The sequence below is a fragment of the Mastacembelus armatus genome, chromosome 23 (genome assembly GCF_900324485.2).
Source record: "Mastacembelus armatus chromosome 23, fMasArm1.2, whole genome shotgun sequence".
Taxonomy (NCBI): Eukaryota; Metazoa; Chordata; class Actinopteri; order Synbranchiformes; family Mastacembelidae; genus Mastacembelus; species Mastacembelus armatus.
This window is the reverse complement of record NC_046655.1, coordinates 7,461,224-7,476,769: the sequence shown is the minus strand read 5'-3', so window position 1 is coordinate 7,476,769 and position 15,546 is coordinate 7,461,224. Positions and strand designations below refer to the sequence as shown.

The 15,546-nt window shown below is 40.5% G+C and overlaps 1 protein-coding gene across 2 annotated transcripts in view; it reads right to left on the bottom strand.

The window, feature by feature from the left end:
* The window catches only part of foxp2 (forkhead box P2), an 89,025-nt gene that overhangs the window by 72,474 nt on the left and 1,005 nt on the right, over positions 1 to 15,546 (bottom strand). The window lies entirely within an intron of this gene.

The window sequence follows — 15,546 nt, the reverse complement described above, 5'->3', positions numbered from 1 at the left end:
ACTGAGCCCAGTGGAGGCTACGATACACCTCCATTCCTCATGAAAAAAAATAAGAGAGAGAGAGAGAGAGAGAGAGAGAGAGAGAGAGACGAGACAAGGAGAAGGAACTATTCAGGTGAGTGGGACTTCCGGAGCACTGAAATGACACTTTTCACGAAAATGTTTTCATTGTGCTGTCACCAGACATGGGCTGGAGAGGATATACAGTAGGTGCTGCAGGCACAGGGACAGAGACAGAATCAGACACTGATAAATAAGAGGGAGAGGGAGGAAGTTTTTCGGGATATGTGGAACTTCTTAAAAGGTTTGGGCTCCTCCAGACAGCTGCACTGGTTCAGGATTTAGTAAATAGTCAAAGATGTGGAGTTTAAAGAAGGTCTAACTACGTGTGTGTGTGTGTGTGTGTGTGTGTGTGTGTGCTGGGGGGAGTGGGTGAGGGCTCATTTTGACTCTACAGTTGTGGGTGTTGTGCCTGCTCTAAAGGCTCAAAGTTTATGAGGACGTCTCCCTCTCAAGTGACCAGCTACATCTGGGCTGCCTAATAAACAGCACACTTTTCCAAAGGTCTGCAGTTTCAAAGCAAGGGGTAAAAGGTGTCCAGCCAGATCAATTTCACTGAATGAACACAAACTTAGGTATTTACAAGAAGTATTTTCTAGCATTAGAGGCCAAGAAATAGAAATAGACATATTTGGTAGTCTTCTTTTGATTATACAGTTTAAAAAGTGACAAGAATGAAAAGTGAAAAAAATGAAATGTGCAGTAATAGCTTTTTTTTTTTTTGCCCTCAGGAGAGCTGTTTGTTTGTCCAGCCAGCTGCTGTATTCTTTTTCCAGTGTATTCTGGGGAGGGACCTTGGAATTTAAAGCAAAAGCTTTCTTCATCGCTGCGCTGTGGAGAGCGGCGACCCCAGACAACAGCACCCGTTTCCTGAGTTGCGTTGTCTTTGGGACAGCTGTGTTGCCTTTAGGTCTCTGCCTCCATCTATGTGTCTGCACCTCCATTAGATTTAGCTCCTTGTCCATTTCCTCTGGTTCAGATAAATACGTTTAACTGGTAGAGCGAAAGGACTCACACTCCTAATAATCTGCCACTGCATTAACTTTTTTTTTGAATTTCTGTTGACAGTATAACAAAGTCTAACTGAAAGTCAGACTCACATGTAAACAGACCAGACAGCGGATGAACATACAGGGTAAGTTGCCAACATATAAAGATCCCTATACATTAGTATAATTGCCATTATAAGCAGCTACTTTCTCTGTTTACTTTAGGCCTGACTCAGAGACAAATGTTTGAGATGATTCATGTAAATTCATGTCATGTTTATTTGGGAAGCTTTAGGAAGCTTATGGTGCTTATATACACTGTTTAGCACAAGTTTCCTCATTGTCCTGAATATCTACATCGGAGGAGGTGACCACAATGTTAGCACAAGCCATAGAGGATCGAAAGCCACATTTATGGGAAATACACTGAAAAAAACTGGAATTATCCTTTAACATGTGATAGAGAAACTTGCCTCAGTCCCTTCCACACCTAAACTCCCTGCTCTCCACTTCCACTTCTCCAACATTAAATGTGTTTTCCAAATGAAAATAAACGGAGTCCGACCGGTTTGAGGCAGTCATCCTCTGGAATATGAGATCAAATAAAGGCTTCTGTGGTGGCTGAAAGGAGAAATGAAATGGTTTCTGAGGGGAGATGTACCGAGTAATAAAATTACTCCTTTATATCTTCCTAAACAGCACATGTTCCCCTGGAGTGGGTGAGGGCTTCACTTTGGTCAAAGACAAGTATGCAAGTGGCAATTTTTCCTTCAGGGAAGATTCGCTGATACACTTCTTGAGACTTGGCGCACTGCAATTTTCTTGAAAACGAGAAACTATTTCAGCAACAAGTTAAGCGGAACTTTGGAAGTTTCACTTTGATGATGTGCCGGTACACGCTGTCATTGAAAGGTATGCTCTGTTAAATTGGAACAGCAAGATGATTCATAAGCCTATTGCTTTTCAATGCGTTCAAACTAGGTTGAAATGTTTTGATGAACAGTTTTTATACTACCACATACAGTTGACTGGGAACTGACCATAATGTACCACAAACACAGAGAATCAGCTTTGGGATAAAAAAAAAAAATGTCACTACTTTGAAATTGGTTAGCTATTCCACTTATACAAGGCACCATTCCATTTGGCATTGGGGGAAATTTACAACAAAAATATGAATCCAACTACTTAAAATCATGCAATTGATTTGTAATGTTAAAAAGCTGGTCACAATAATATTCAGATGGACTTTTTTGCCAGAGCAGAAGGGCTATATTAGAGGAAATTTGCAGTTGGAGAATACATTATAATTGATTATACAGTAGCTATTAAACCTTCAGTAAAATGCTTTAGTACAAGAATTGAGCCACTTATCAGACCTACTCACTACCTTTAAAAGCTGTCCATGTTCAGTGCTCTGAGTGGCAAAAAAGCAATCGCTGATGACTTTGAAAATAGGACTAGATGTACAATTTATCAAAACAGAAACGGCTGGCAGGGATTTCAGAGAATTGGGCGTTGTAACTGTTTGTTCAAAATCACAGGAGAAAGGAAAGGCAATTTATGGAATTAAAAAAAAGAAATTCTGTGACACAACTTTATAAGGTTATCAATAGAGTGGTTTGGGTAATACTGTCCAAAAGCAGCTTTAAGAAATTTAAATAAGAAAAGTGTATTGTTCTCAAAATTGACTCATCTTATAAGATATTCAGAGTATGTTGCATGGATCACAACCTTTTCATCAAGAAATCAGTGTACCTTTTCAATCCTCTGTTTTAATGTGTTCTCTTAATGAGGTTAATCTAAGAAAATGATACAACAAATTAAATAAATTGCTCTCAGATGCACACATGTATCCCTGATTCAGTTTGTTTTATACAGTCTTAGCATGTAATTAAGTGGTTTACACCAGGTTGATGATGTTTGTGCTTTGACAATGAATGAATTTCTGGTGTCAGCCTCATATATAACTTTATTCCCAGTGACAAGCTGCAAGACTCTTGTTTACAAACATACACAAGACGAGAGCAGGCTCATTAACAATCTCATAACACTAGACCCCAGAAATAGTGTTTGGAGCGTGCATCAGTGGCTTTCATGCTATCATCATGAGGGAGACTTCATTTATACAATTTTACTTAGAGGCAACATTTTTAACACTTTGTGAACTTGGGAGACATCATTAACTTTTTCTCTGTTTTGCTTTTTGCCCCTCTTGACGACTGTTGCCATTTATTCAGGAAGACGAATGGCAAAGGGGATGTTTCTGACAGCTTAAAAGTACCCATCAGCCGCCTGCGAGACATCTCCCTGCACATCCAGCCCCGAATCTCCCCAAACAAACAGCAGGCTCCACTTCAAATACATAGCAGGACTATTAGGTAATCTTCTCCTTTGTTCACTCTCCCTGACTAACCTCAATCTCTCCCTGTTCCAACCATTCGCCTTCAACCTGACAACACAACACTTAATGCTGCCAGGACTGTAGAAGAGTACCGTAATGAATGAGTAGGAATAACCTGGAAATATACACATGCTATCGTCTGTTCAGAGAAATTGTTGTGTTGAGATGACAGCATCAGTACGGCTTTAAAGTGAGAGGGAAAGAGAAGAGGAGGGCAGCAGCACAAGGGTTCTTTGTTTTGGGACGGGACAAATCTGAGGTTTCCTTTTGGATATTCAATATCCTGCAAGGTACCAAACAGAGTTACAGTAGTCTAGTGTCTGGACTTTTTGAAGGGGAGGGGTGGAGAAGCTTGCTACATGTGTCTGTGAATTGTTGCATGCTTCTTAGTCAATTGCTGTGTGGCTTGCGTGAGTTGCTTCCAACAAAGCCTGGGAAATCAATCAAATACCTCTTATGCCAGATGTGGCACTTAAAAAAAAACTTGAAAAGACTTGCTTGTATTGGGGACTCTAAGGGTCCAAACAGTATAAAGCCATGTTGAAATGAAATATTTATTACAAATGAATCAAGCTGTCAAAATGCTACTTACTCCACTTTCAACTGCTGCTTGTTATTTTAGGTGGCTTCTCTAAGGCCTAGCATAGTCTAACTCTGAAATATATCTCCACTATTTACTTTACAAGTTGCCAAGGAGAATGAAAGACAAATGTTTCATTGGCAGGTGATTTTTTTTTTTTTTTTGATGTTGTGTGTGTTTCTTTCACAAGTCTTCAGTAGTTCCGCTCTTTGACACATATATGCACACTCTTGCATACACTGAGCATAATTATAAATGCAAGGCTTGCTATAGGGAGCTGAACTTTTCACACCTTTCAAAGCCACAAAATTGGATGGTTTTGTGGTTGTGCAGCTGCCGCTCCCCGCTAATGCAAGGCGGTGTCATATGAAAAATATTCCTCTCCCCAAACCACAGGGCTGGTCATTAATGAAACACAGGCCGCGCAGTGAGGTCATACAGAGTCTAGATTTCAGCAGCCACACTTAAAAACCGCTCAGAGAGAATAGAGAAACATGAACACAAATCAGATTCCAGTTCCAAGGACGGGGAAAATAAATAAATAGAGAAAGGCACTGGCCCCTCTCACATTTTCCCCCAGCACTCTGCAAACAACCGTCAACTGCAGCTCAGAAACAGCTCACAATGAGAGCAGACTAAACAATCTGGTCCCAGCCAAGGAAAATGCTAAGCAACTCTGCACACAGGATGTCTCACCCTAATTGCCAACTATCAAATCTCACAATGGAATCTATCCATTTGGCAAAATCTTCACAGCAAACTTGGCAATATACTTTTGCTTTTAAAAGTGTCAACTTTTGTGATGAGAAGACAGGGTGAAAAAAGATGGAGAAACACAATCGGCTAGAATTTCATTTCTTTCTTGGATTTGCTGAGGTTTATTGAGCTTACAGGAAAAACTAGCAACACTATGTGCTGAGAAGAAGAAAAAAAAAACGTTATTAGATAAAGGTGCTAGGGGTCTTGTAAACGAGTGATTAAAATCCTCAGCATTAAGATAAACAGATGAAATAGGTCCCCAAAGACGGGCAGACTCAGGGAAGAGAGAGAGCGTGGGCAAGACCAAGTCAGCAAGAAAGACTGACAGGCTGTGTACTGGAGGCGGGCATGGGAGCGTAACTGGAACCTTGGGACTGGTATAAAAAACAGGGTTACCAGGAGGGACCGGACTCTAAACAGGAAACTAACGGGACAGGCTCCACTATCCACCATGTGGCATTGTATTTTCCAGCCAGTCAAAGCCATGCTCGTAGAGACCCCATGACTTCAAACAGCCAAAATAGCAGCACATTCATGAAACAGAACAGAACTACTGGGAATTAAAGAAGGCAGGGAAAAAAGAAAAAAAACACACACACACACACACACACACAAAAGGTAGCAGGCCTCGACAGCAGATGGTAAAATTAACATTTCAACAGTTCCTTCCTTTCATGTAGGTCTCGGCAGAACTTTTTTCTTTTTTTGAAAAAAAAAAAAAGTAAGAGGGGCTTGGGTTTTGGTAAGATACAGTGGTGTAGAAAGCATCTGGAAAAGGGGAAAAAGGAATATTGGCTTATTGCTCCTGATGGTCCACCTCTATGAAAAATTAAATAGGTCTGTTTTGCAGGTTTCCCCTCTCTAGAGTGCCCTAAGCTGTGTTATGGAAACATCATCTTGGTAATTTATACGCCAAAGAACACCTGGCGATAAAAGAAAATAAACTATTCCTCCATTTCTTTCCCCATTTAAAACCCATCACTATGACTTTGTGGTCTCTCTCTTTGATGTATCTTTTTCCACCTTTTTAATGTCCATCCATTTGGCATATTTTGCAAGACGTTCGCATCTATTGTGGCGTTAAGCTGTTCGCAAAATGCTCGTCAGATTTCATTCTGAAGTCTTGATATACACTTCAAAAGGTGCTGTAGAGATGTTATCATGGACAGACTGAAAGACTGAGGCATCTCTAATAAAGACCCAAACAATGGACAGCCTCTCTCATTTCCAACCCTGTCCAATGGAGCGTCTCAGTAGTACCCATTAATTTGGACACAGTTCTGGCTAAATTACATGTGTTCCACCTCTGTGACATTTTAAATGCAATTAAAAGCTGGTTATGGAAGTGTGCACGGACTTCCCTGTGATGAAGGGAAATCACTGACGTGATTAACATGCAAACGAGCTCATGCTGGCAGACTAGATTGGGGTTTGAAAACCTCAATTACTTTTGTGTGATTATCTATTTACCAGTACACAGATTTCCATTTCTCATCTCCAGTCGAGTTCCCCATGCACGAGCCTCAATTATACATGGCACACCTTTATTTATGATGCGCACAATGCTGAAATACAAGCTCCAGTTATTTTTCACTGTGATGTATTGCGTCTATATAGGCTGCTCATGAGGCAGGGCCACCAGACCAACACTTCCTAATGCTGAACCATTTGCCTTGTGAGCACTTAATATGATCTTGACCCCCACCACCCTACACACCCCCAATCCATCCATCCAACCCCTATTTAAACTCAATTTAATCCCCCCTCCCTGTTAGACAGCAGGAAGAGTAATGGACAAAGGGCAGTCGTTTGTCCCTTTCAACTGGATTTTATGCCTTAATACTTTTTATTTATTTCTAAAGTCTAAACTACAAAAAAAATTAAAGCCTTTTAAAATGCATGAACATGTGTGAGTGTGTGTATGTGAGTGTGTGGGTGTATGTGTGTCTGAGATATATCAAGTGGTAGTTGAGAGGAAGGTGTGGATTGAAATCAACTGTAGAAACACTCCAGGCCCTACAGTATGTATCCCCTTGTTGATGTAATTATTAAAGCCACGCCTGGCAGCACAGGAGGGACGCAATTTAATCTTTTTAAACGGCTGAAGAGTGAGAAAATTCCTGGTTTTTTTGTTTTTTTTAAATTAAAATATACATTTTCAAGATTTAAGATACATGAAAAAAAAAAATCCTTCAACCAACAAGCAAAAGAATGGAAACACTCCAAAACACACAAAAAAATGTATGAAATATTGTACAGTGACTGCTCCAATGTACGCTTGCTTTTCAACCGTTTTATCTGAAGCGTAATGATTTTTTAAAACTAGTACAGTGCATGATTTTATTGTTTGTCAGTGTTCCTGCCTGTTTCTCAGTGCCAAGGGACAGGAAGAGAAAGGCAGACACACATATCTGTGGCACAGCCAGGCTTTTCAAATTGTGCCCAGCATACATAAAACATGCCCTGTTGCTTCAGCTGGAGCAAAAAGGAAAACAGTGCCATCAAGTGAAATTTCTGAGGATTCCTCAAACACCTCAGCAGAAAGATCTATCACCTTGTCAAACTGAAGGGAGTAAAAGAAGAGGGTTGTCTCTGGAAAGCTTTACTTAACTGTGTTTATTTATCCAAAATAGGAGAGATACTTTCATCACTGCTATCCATAATTAAAAATACGTCTTTAGCTGTGTGATTCAAATGTATTTGGTACGTCTGTGTATTTTTCTAAATGAATATTCTTCAAATCTTTATTACAAGATGAGAATACTACTAATACTCAAGCGGTTAGATGATAATATAAGAAATGGACAGGGTCCTTTGCTGGCTTCATGCTCAGAATCCTGTTCGAGGTACCTCAGGAACAAAGGGAATCGTTATTACTATTTGAACTGAGTTGCCAGGACTTGGCTAAAACACTGGTCTAAGGTTGCTAGAATAGACAGAAAAAAGCAGTGGATACAGCATACTGAGTGGGGGCTGGAATCATGAGTGAGAGAGAATAAGAGAGAGAGAGAGGGAGAGATTAGATAATAGTAGATAATGGACAATTAACTCAGGCTAGTAGTGCTGGATGCAGTGAATAGCAGCTTGTGGTGCAGCAAGTCCCTGATCACCACTTAGCCATATTCACATTGGGAATACAGGCGATATCAAGCTGCAGGCTACTAGGCCTCAGAGGTGTACACGCTGCATTAGCAATCTCCACAATGCCTTCAAACAATGCTCGATACCAACAAAGTGCCCCAAAGTGCAAACGCAAGCACTCTGCTGATGGGAAGTCTGCAGTGCCATAACCTTGTCCATTGTTTCATCTTCTTTCATCATCTTAAAAATAAACCCAGGAGCCATAAATCCATTTTAAAAAGTGACATACTGCCATTCCTGGGTGCAGACACAGGAATTAGCATAATTAAACCTATATAAAAGCTAATTGCATAAATAAATGAATGAATGTCACCACTGTGCATCACAGGAGCCATGCCTGTTTATATCAGGGGCCTCAGAAGTGTTTTTACTGCCAACCCAGCCCCCCACCCCCTTCAAGCTCCATCTAAATCTATTGATCTGTGAAACACAGGGACCCAGGGGAGGCAATTCACTTAATATCATACATCTAATGATGAGATGAATAACGATTATACCATTTGGTAATTAAACGTCTTACAAACCATTTAACTTACTGTGCTTCAGGAGGGGTCGCTGGGGGTCGTAACGATTGTTTTTCATTTCTCACTTGGCACAAAAGTAGGAGGCATGCAGGAGGTATGGCTGGAGGTTAGGGGGTGGAGGGAGAAAACAGTGCATGGCACAATGGTGAAAACACACTAATGACTGTTAGCAGCTCTGACACTAATCCCTAATGTTGTCAAGACTTTGAAGGGAAAACAATTTTGAGGGGGCAAAGGAAACAACAAAATAAAGGAAGACATTCAGGTTTCCTGGATTAGTTTTTCGGTCTTTTAAGATATTTAGTAATCTTAATAGCTCGCTTGTGCTCCATTCACAATAAGAGATATGAGATTGAGAAAAATACCCCGTACTTCTTGGCGAACAGTACATACACAACAATGCTGATGTGAAAGAAGAACAGATAAAGAAGCACAGACACCTTGGCAAGAATGTGTCTGTTCCACACAAAGGTGTGCTGAACAAACGCTCTGAGAGCCACTTTACTGTCAACATCCACTACCTTAATCCCTACTTACAGACAATAATTACCCAACGCTGCCATGTATTTGTGCTGTTATACTCACAGGCAAACTCTCAAGTCCTGAACATGGCTTATCTTTCATTGTCAAGTATCTACAAGACTGGGAAGTCAGGTGAGTTAAAGTCCTTCAAGGTTTCGAGGTTACGGAACGCAGCTGGAAATGTCCAGTCATTTTGCAGAACTATCCTGTCCTTTCCAGCCTGTCCCCAGACGTCCAACAATACCTTTCTTTTGTAGCTGGCTTTTGCGCAGAGCATTTACTGACAGAGGGATGTGTGTCATGCTCCTGGTTCCTTATTGAATGATAGCTAGTAAACATTGTCATTCCAAAGAGAGACAGGATTAAAGCCTGCTTTGGCCATTGAGGGGAACGGTACGCAGAAAGAGAACAGGAACAATAGCCAAATGGAGGACAGTATCACAAGGGTCCAATGTCTGCAGTGATGAATATGTGGGAGATTATAACCCATTCCATCATTTCCATAATGTAAAACTCTCTTTCTTCTTCACCCGCTGACTATTCACTAAATAAATGAGAAAACTATCACCCGCACAGAAATATTTGACAAAAGGCAAAAGGGAGGGAGATGGAGTTTTGAATGACCCCCATGCCTTTGACAATGCAGTCACTGTCCGGACACATTTGGAATCAGCGGAGTGAGTAAGACCTGGCAGAGTATTTATCACTGGGCACAATACAAATGTATTACCATGTCACCTATACCACTTTACTGCATAGAATGGAAGCACATCAAATACAAGGGAGTTTTAAATAACACCAGGTGCAAATATGAATGTGTGGTTCTTCTGATGTGTGGCCCTCGAAACTGAGGGATCATTGAGCGGACACTGGCTGAGAACCCTGTAGCCACAAAGAGACAGACTCACGTTTAACCAAGGTGCTAACCAGCTTAGCTAATAAGTCTTTCCTGCAAAAAAATCGTTTGAGTTAAGCTGAATGAAAATACAACTTCTGAAAAGAAATGTAGAATTACAGAGTTCTGAATAAAGAAGGTGCGAATAAAAGAAGTTTAACCAATCAAGACTACTTTTGGCTGTAGATGAGTTGGCTTCAAGCACAACATGAATGTCCTTTGCAATATAGACATATACTATACAATGATTGTGTAGTTGGCTTCAGCCTGTTGAGTCTTTTCTAGAGAGCTCCTCAAAAAACATTAAACTTGTGAAATTCCTGAGCCATAGAAAATATCTCTCCACCCCATGCTCCACTCACACCTCAACATCACTGACGCCTTTTCAGCCACTGACCTGTATGTGTGTCTGTTTATGTGTGTGTGCCTCTGTGCAAGAATACATGTGTGTGTAGCAGATCACTGCAGTCTATTCCAGAGATTTCTCCCACGGTAACCTAGTTTATTTACTTTATCTACAATATAATGCTTCAGTGAACATTAGCAACTTTGAGACACAAGTTTCAATCAGTAGTGTAGCAGTGGTGTCTGCATGGTCGTGTGTGTGCTCAGCCAGGTGCAGAGAAGAGATGAACACCGCCGCTAAAGAAATAGTGCGGTTTTAAACCGAAGGAGTGACAAAGAGGTCCCAGAATAATACAAAATAAGAACGGACAGCGGGAGAAAAGGGAGAAGGGAAACAAAAGGATAGTAGAAAAAGAGAATCTGGGAAGAAAACCAGAAAAAATAAACTGTAGAGGACAGCTGAGAGAAGAAATGGGAAGGAAGGTGGTGGTGGATTTAAGAAATAAAAGAAAAAAAGCTAAACAAAAAGTGACGTTGTGGTTCGAGACTGAGAGAAAGAAGAAGAAAGGGAATGATAGAAAGGCAAAAACAGTGAAAGAGAAAGAAGGGGAGAGAAAAGAGAAAAAGAAAAGAGAGGAGAGACAAGGTGTTCTCCCTTGGTAGTGTGGAGTAGGTCTTGTCCAATAAACACAGGTGAGCAGCTCGACAGGCCAGGACCACCAGGCTGACTGACAGCTGAGAGCTCTCACTGACCGCCAGCTTTATGTTACATGACATGAGGAGTGCAACTCAACTGACAGAGAAACAGCCTGCACCTCATGCAGTGTGGGAGGGAGAGGGTTTGGTGCAACCACACAGATACAACCGTACGCACTTGTGCACTGTTTAAAGCAGCATTCACACACTGTGGCCACAAAGTTGCAAACACAAAAATATCCACTCTCTCACACACACCCAGACAGGAGGAAATCCATGCCATTTCCCTTCACAGGTGAGCAGAAGAAGGCAACACCCCGGTGCTTCAGTTACTTAGTGGGAGAAAGTGAGGAGTTGTAGGGTGGGGGGTAGAATGTATGCTGTGTGCCGACTGAATCTTTTCCACATGACGGGCCTCGGGCTGTTTTTGTCAACTGCACTCTTGAGCAGCAAGGAGTCAGGTAGTGTGACCACATGATTGCCCAAGAGGCACTGTGGTGAGAGGGAGAAATGGGGAGAGGGAGGGAGCGAAAGGGACGTGAAAGGCAGAGAGAGGGAGAGGGAGAGGGAGAAAGATCGGGGGCCGGGGACAGGACCGATGCAGCAGGCATGATGAGGTGTAATCATAAACCCCATTCAGAGTGCAGTGGAGTTTGTCAACATACACACATTCACATTCCACTGTCTGTCAGCTCCATGACCCAAATCGAGCATGCTGTGTGAGTGTGTGTATGTTTTTCCACACACATGGGTGCTTTCTGCCTATTTCGCCTCCAACCAGGTAGCAACGGTTGCACTGTCTAGGCTTGTGGTTTGCGGTGAGGAAGTCAGATTCCAAGCTCTTGTTGAATTTTGCTGCCGCCTGTATCCCTTTTCAAGCCACGATCAAATGATCATTTTGAACAAAGGACTTGGCTTGTTGCCTTTGGAGAAAAAGCTTTTTTCAGTGACTGTGACCGTGTGGCTTGATTTGAAACTTTTACATGAAAAAAAGAGAGGGTGGGGGGAGGGCTACCTCATGAAGGAATCTTAAGAATGTTAAATATGGTACATATGTCATTTTCTGAATACAAATATTTAATGAAAAATTTAGTTTTTTTAAACTTTATATATAAAGAAATATATTCTATATTAAACTACTATTATTTCATTTAAATATGCATGAAAGAAAATCTCATATATATATATATATATATAACATATCAACATCATTTACATTTACACAAACCTTCTTTATATGTCATTATTTAAACAATATATTATTTCACTACGAGAAGTCGAAACCCCATTGTTACTTTTTTTTAGGTTGATTTAGTACAAAAACAGAAACGTGTTTCCTAGAAACTCATGTCTATGGATAACATACAATATGTATTATTAACATAATGACAATTTAGCATTGATTTGTAGACAACTCAAGATAGATCTAAATCACTCCAACATAACATGCAGTTCCTGATATAAACAGAACTCATCAGTAGGTTAAAATACAGTGGATTCAGTTTATTTCATAAGAAAAAGGACACTAAACTGTAAAGGGCTAACATAAACTTTTGGCTACGTGTGCAGGCTGAAAATGAAGCTGTGTGACAGTTTGGTGGTAACACACAAGTTCAACCTGTCAGGACAATCAGCATTTCGACCTCAGGAGAAGAATACACAACTGTGTGCGACCGATTCATTGGACACGATCACCTGTGAGTGAAGCCCCCCATAATTCTTCCCACCTGAAATAAGGAGTTCAAACTAATGTCAGGCCACTCTGATGTCATGCCTGCCTCGGGTTAGGTTTCACAATAATCTCAGACTCTTGAAAAGATGCCATTGAGTCCAGTTTCCGCACCCAACATTTCTCCAATTAAGCTGCAGGGAAAGAATAACAAATGAAACACTAGATTCTTGCTCGTTTATAGAAATTAAGCTGGTGAATGCCGTATTTGCAATCACTCATTTCCACAGTATCAGTCATCTCTAATGTGAGAGTATTCAAGCACAGAAATACTGAAGGGGGCCCCAAAATATTGTGAGGCCACCTTTGCTGACCGCAGAATTTCCAAAAGCATTCACTCCCCTATACAACAGCATGAAAATTGGGCAAAACAACTGGATAAAAGACACACAAGGGAAAGACAAAGAGCGAGAAACAGCATAGGCAGCCATATAATGTTCAATATATTCATTGAGCCTCTTTATCTTCTCTTTAAGGAATGATAGAAATACTCAATCTGTGCCTTCTCGACTCCCCTCTTCTAACTCCATTCTCATGGCAACTGCACACTCTGGACAAACACTCTTCACGCAATCTTTTTTCTTCACTCATCGCTGTCTACCATGCATCTCTACATCCTCTCATTTTTCGATTCTGTCCCTCAGTTACTTTTCTATCACATCAGACTGTGCAAGATAAATATCTGATGGTTGCTAAGAAAAGATATAGTATAGAGGAATGTTCATCTGAAGTATGAGATCTGGACTGAATTCAGCCTTGGTTTTATTTTTGTGATGTGATGGGTTACACATGGAGTGTTCCCACCAGCAAAGAAGGACCAAAGAAAAAAGTTGGCAATATAAATATCAGGTCTGAAAAATAATGTGAGTATAATTCCACAGTGTATTTTAAAAACAGGACAGCTCTTTATCAGCAAAGGGCAGGACGTCACTGGTCCTTCCACTTTTGCTCCAATTTGCTCACAGCATGACACTATCAGACCCCAAACCAAACCTCATTAAACTGAAATATGGAAACTTGGGGAACTTCCAAAACTTTCAAATTCTCTCCCTCCCCCTTCCCTTAGTGTGAAGACAAAACAGTGGACCATAGAGAGAAGGGTGCATGAAAATGGCAGCAGATCCTTGGGACTGAGAGCATAAGGAAGGACGAGCAGCAAAGAAGGGAAAGTAAACCTTTGATGAGTAAGACTTTTTGTTAAGCGAGGGGGCTTAACTTTAAAATATTCTGGGTGGTAGTGAATGGGGGATTGACCAATGGCCCTGATCTCAGCCACACACTGGGGCACTGGGGTTAATGGTGGATAAAGATTAGAAAAAAGGGGGTTGCTTTCCCTGAGCTCCATCTACCCCCACCCCGCAGTTTTCACCTTCTCCACCAATCCCGTATCAGTTAGACAATAGAGGCTGCCAATGGAGAACGATCCAAGTTTCTTTGATTTCTGCTTCTACCCCCTCGACTCCTCTGAGTGCCCAGGGTAAAGACCCGTGGAGGTTCTCCCTGTTTGCCCACTCACAGGGACGACAGTTAGCAAGCTCAGAGAAACCATTTGAGGATTGGAAATGGAATGACAAGAGGTCTCTGATCTATGACAAGAAATCAATTTCAAACTGGAAATGTGAGCAGAGGGCTGTTCAGTCCAAACTGCAGCTTCTTTAAGGCAGCCAAAGATATACTTAATTGCTGTAGATCTTTATATATGTCTACACAGGAAGTACAGCTTGCAGTGTTGGGGCAATTACACTTTTTTCAATGATTAGAAAGGCTTTTTTAGGCCAGCAGATATGGAGTAAGAGTTCATCTTTGAAGATTTAACTGAATACTCAACAAATTAAGAACTAATATTTAAATCTCTTTTAGGTAGGAAAGAAAATCTGGTCTCTGCTTCACTCTGAAAAAATAGGGCTCTTGGGGAAGTGGACCTGGTTCGACATCCAAGCCACTCAACATCCTTGCTCCTGCCGACACACTTTAATCATGAATCTGTACCTCAAGGGCCCCACTTCGCAACAATGAAGATTTTCTCCTTTAGGTTTGTGGCATGATATCTAAATAAACCTACGATTCAAAGTAAATGGACTACAATTTCCAGCTTCAAACCTAAAATCACATATGTATATAAAACCTCTACTCTCCTTTTGAATAATTTAAACAATTTCAATTTAAGCAATTCATCTTGTAATTATTGTTTATTGACTGACAATATATGGATCATGCCTGTAGCAAATCATTCCATTCAAAGTCACACACAAACCACTCCTGATTCATCACTGCCATGTTGACTTTATATACTTCCAAACACAAAATTAAAAGTTTTTCCTATTTCCCTTCAACATTACCAGCTGAACCTGTCAGGAAAGGTATGTGTGTATGTGCATGGGTGCAGTATTGATACAAAAGTGTAAGAGAGAGATCTAATCAATACAATAGCCACATTAGTCATGTCGGAGATATAATTGGTGACTCCCATTAGGTGACCTGAGATTCTTTAAACACATTTGTGGACTGACCTGGTGACAAACACCATGTTGTCTCATTAGTTAAAAAAAAAAAACAGAGCTGTCTTTAACTAGATAACATCCATTCACAATGAAGTGTTGAAAAATGCATAAAACTTAATGGCTTGGTATCTGAAAATCATTTACTAGGGGAGGAAATCCTTTATCCCAACAACTTTTCAAATTATTGCATCTGAATTATGATAGCTGCAAATAATGTAAGAAATTAGTTCCTAATATTTACAGTTTTGTTATTGATTTAAAATACATTGCTTTGTTGAATTAAAGCACATTATAAGTCATAAGGGGAAATTATGAGAAACATCTACATGCCTCTATTCCTATTACAATCAGATTAATAACTTCCAGACCATATAATAAATATTTTATTGTTTTCTTTTCGT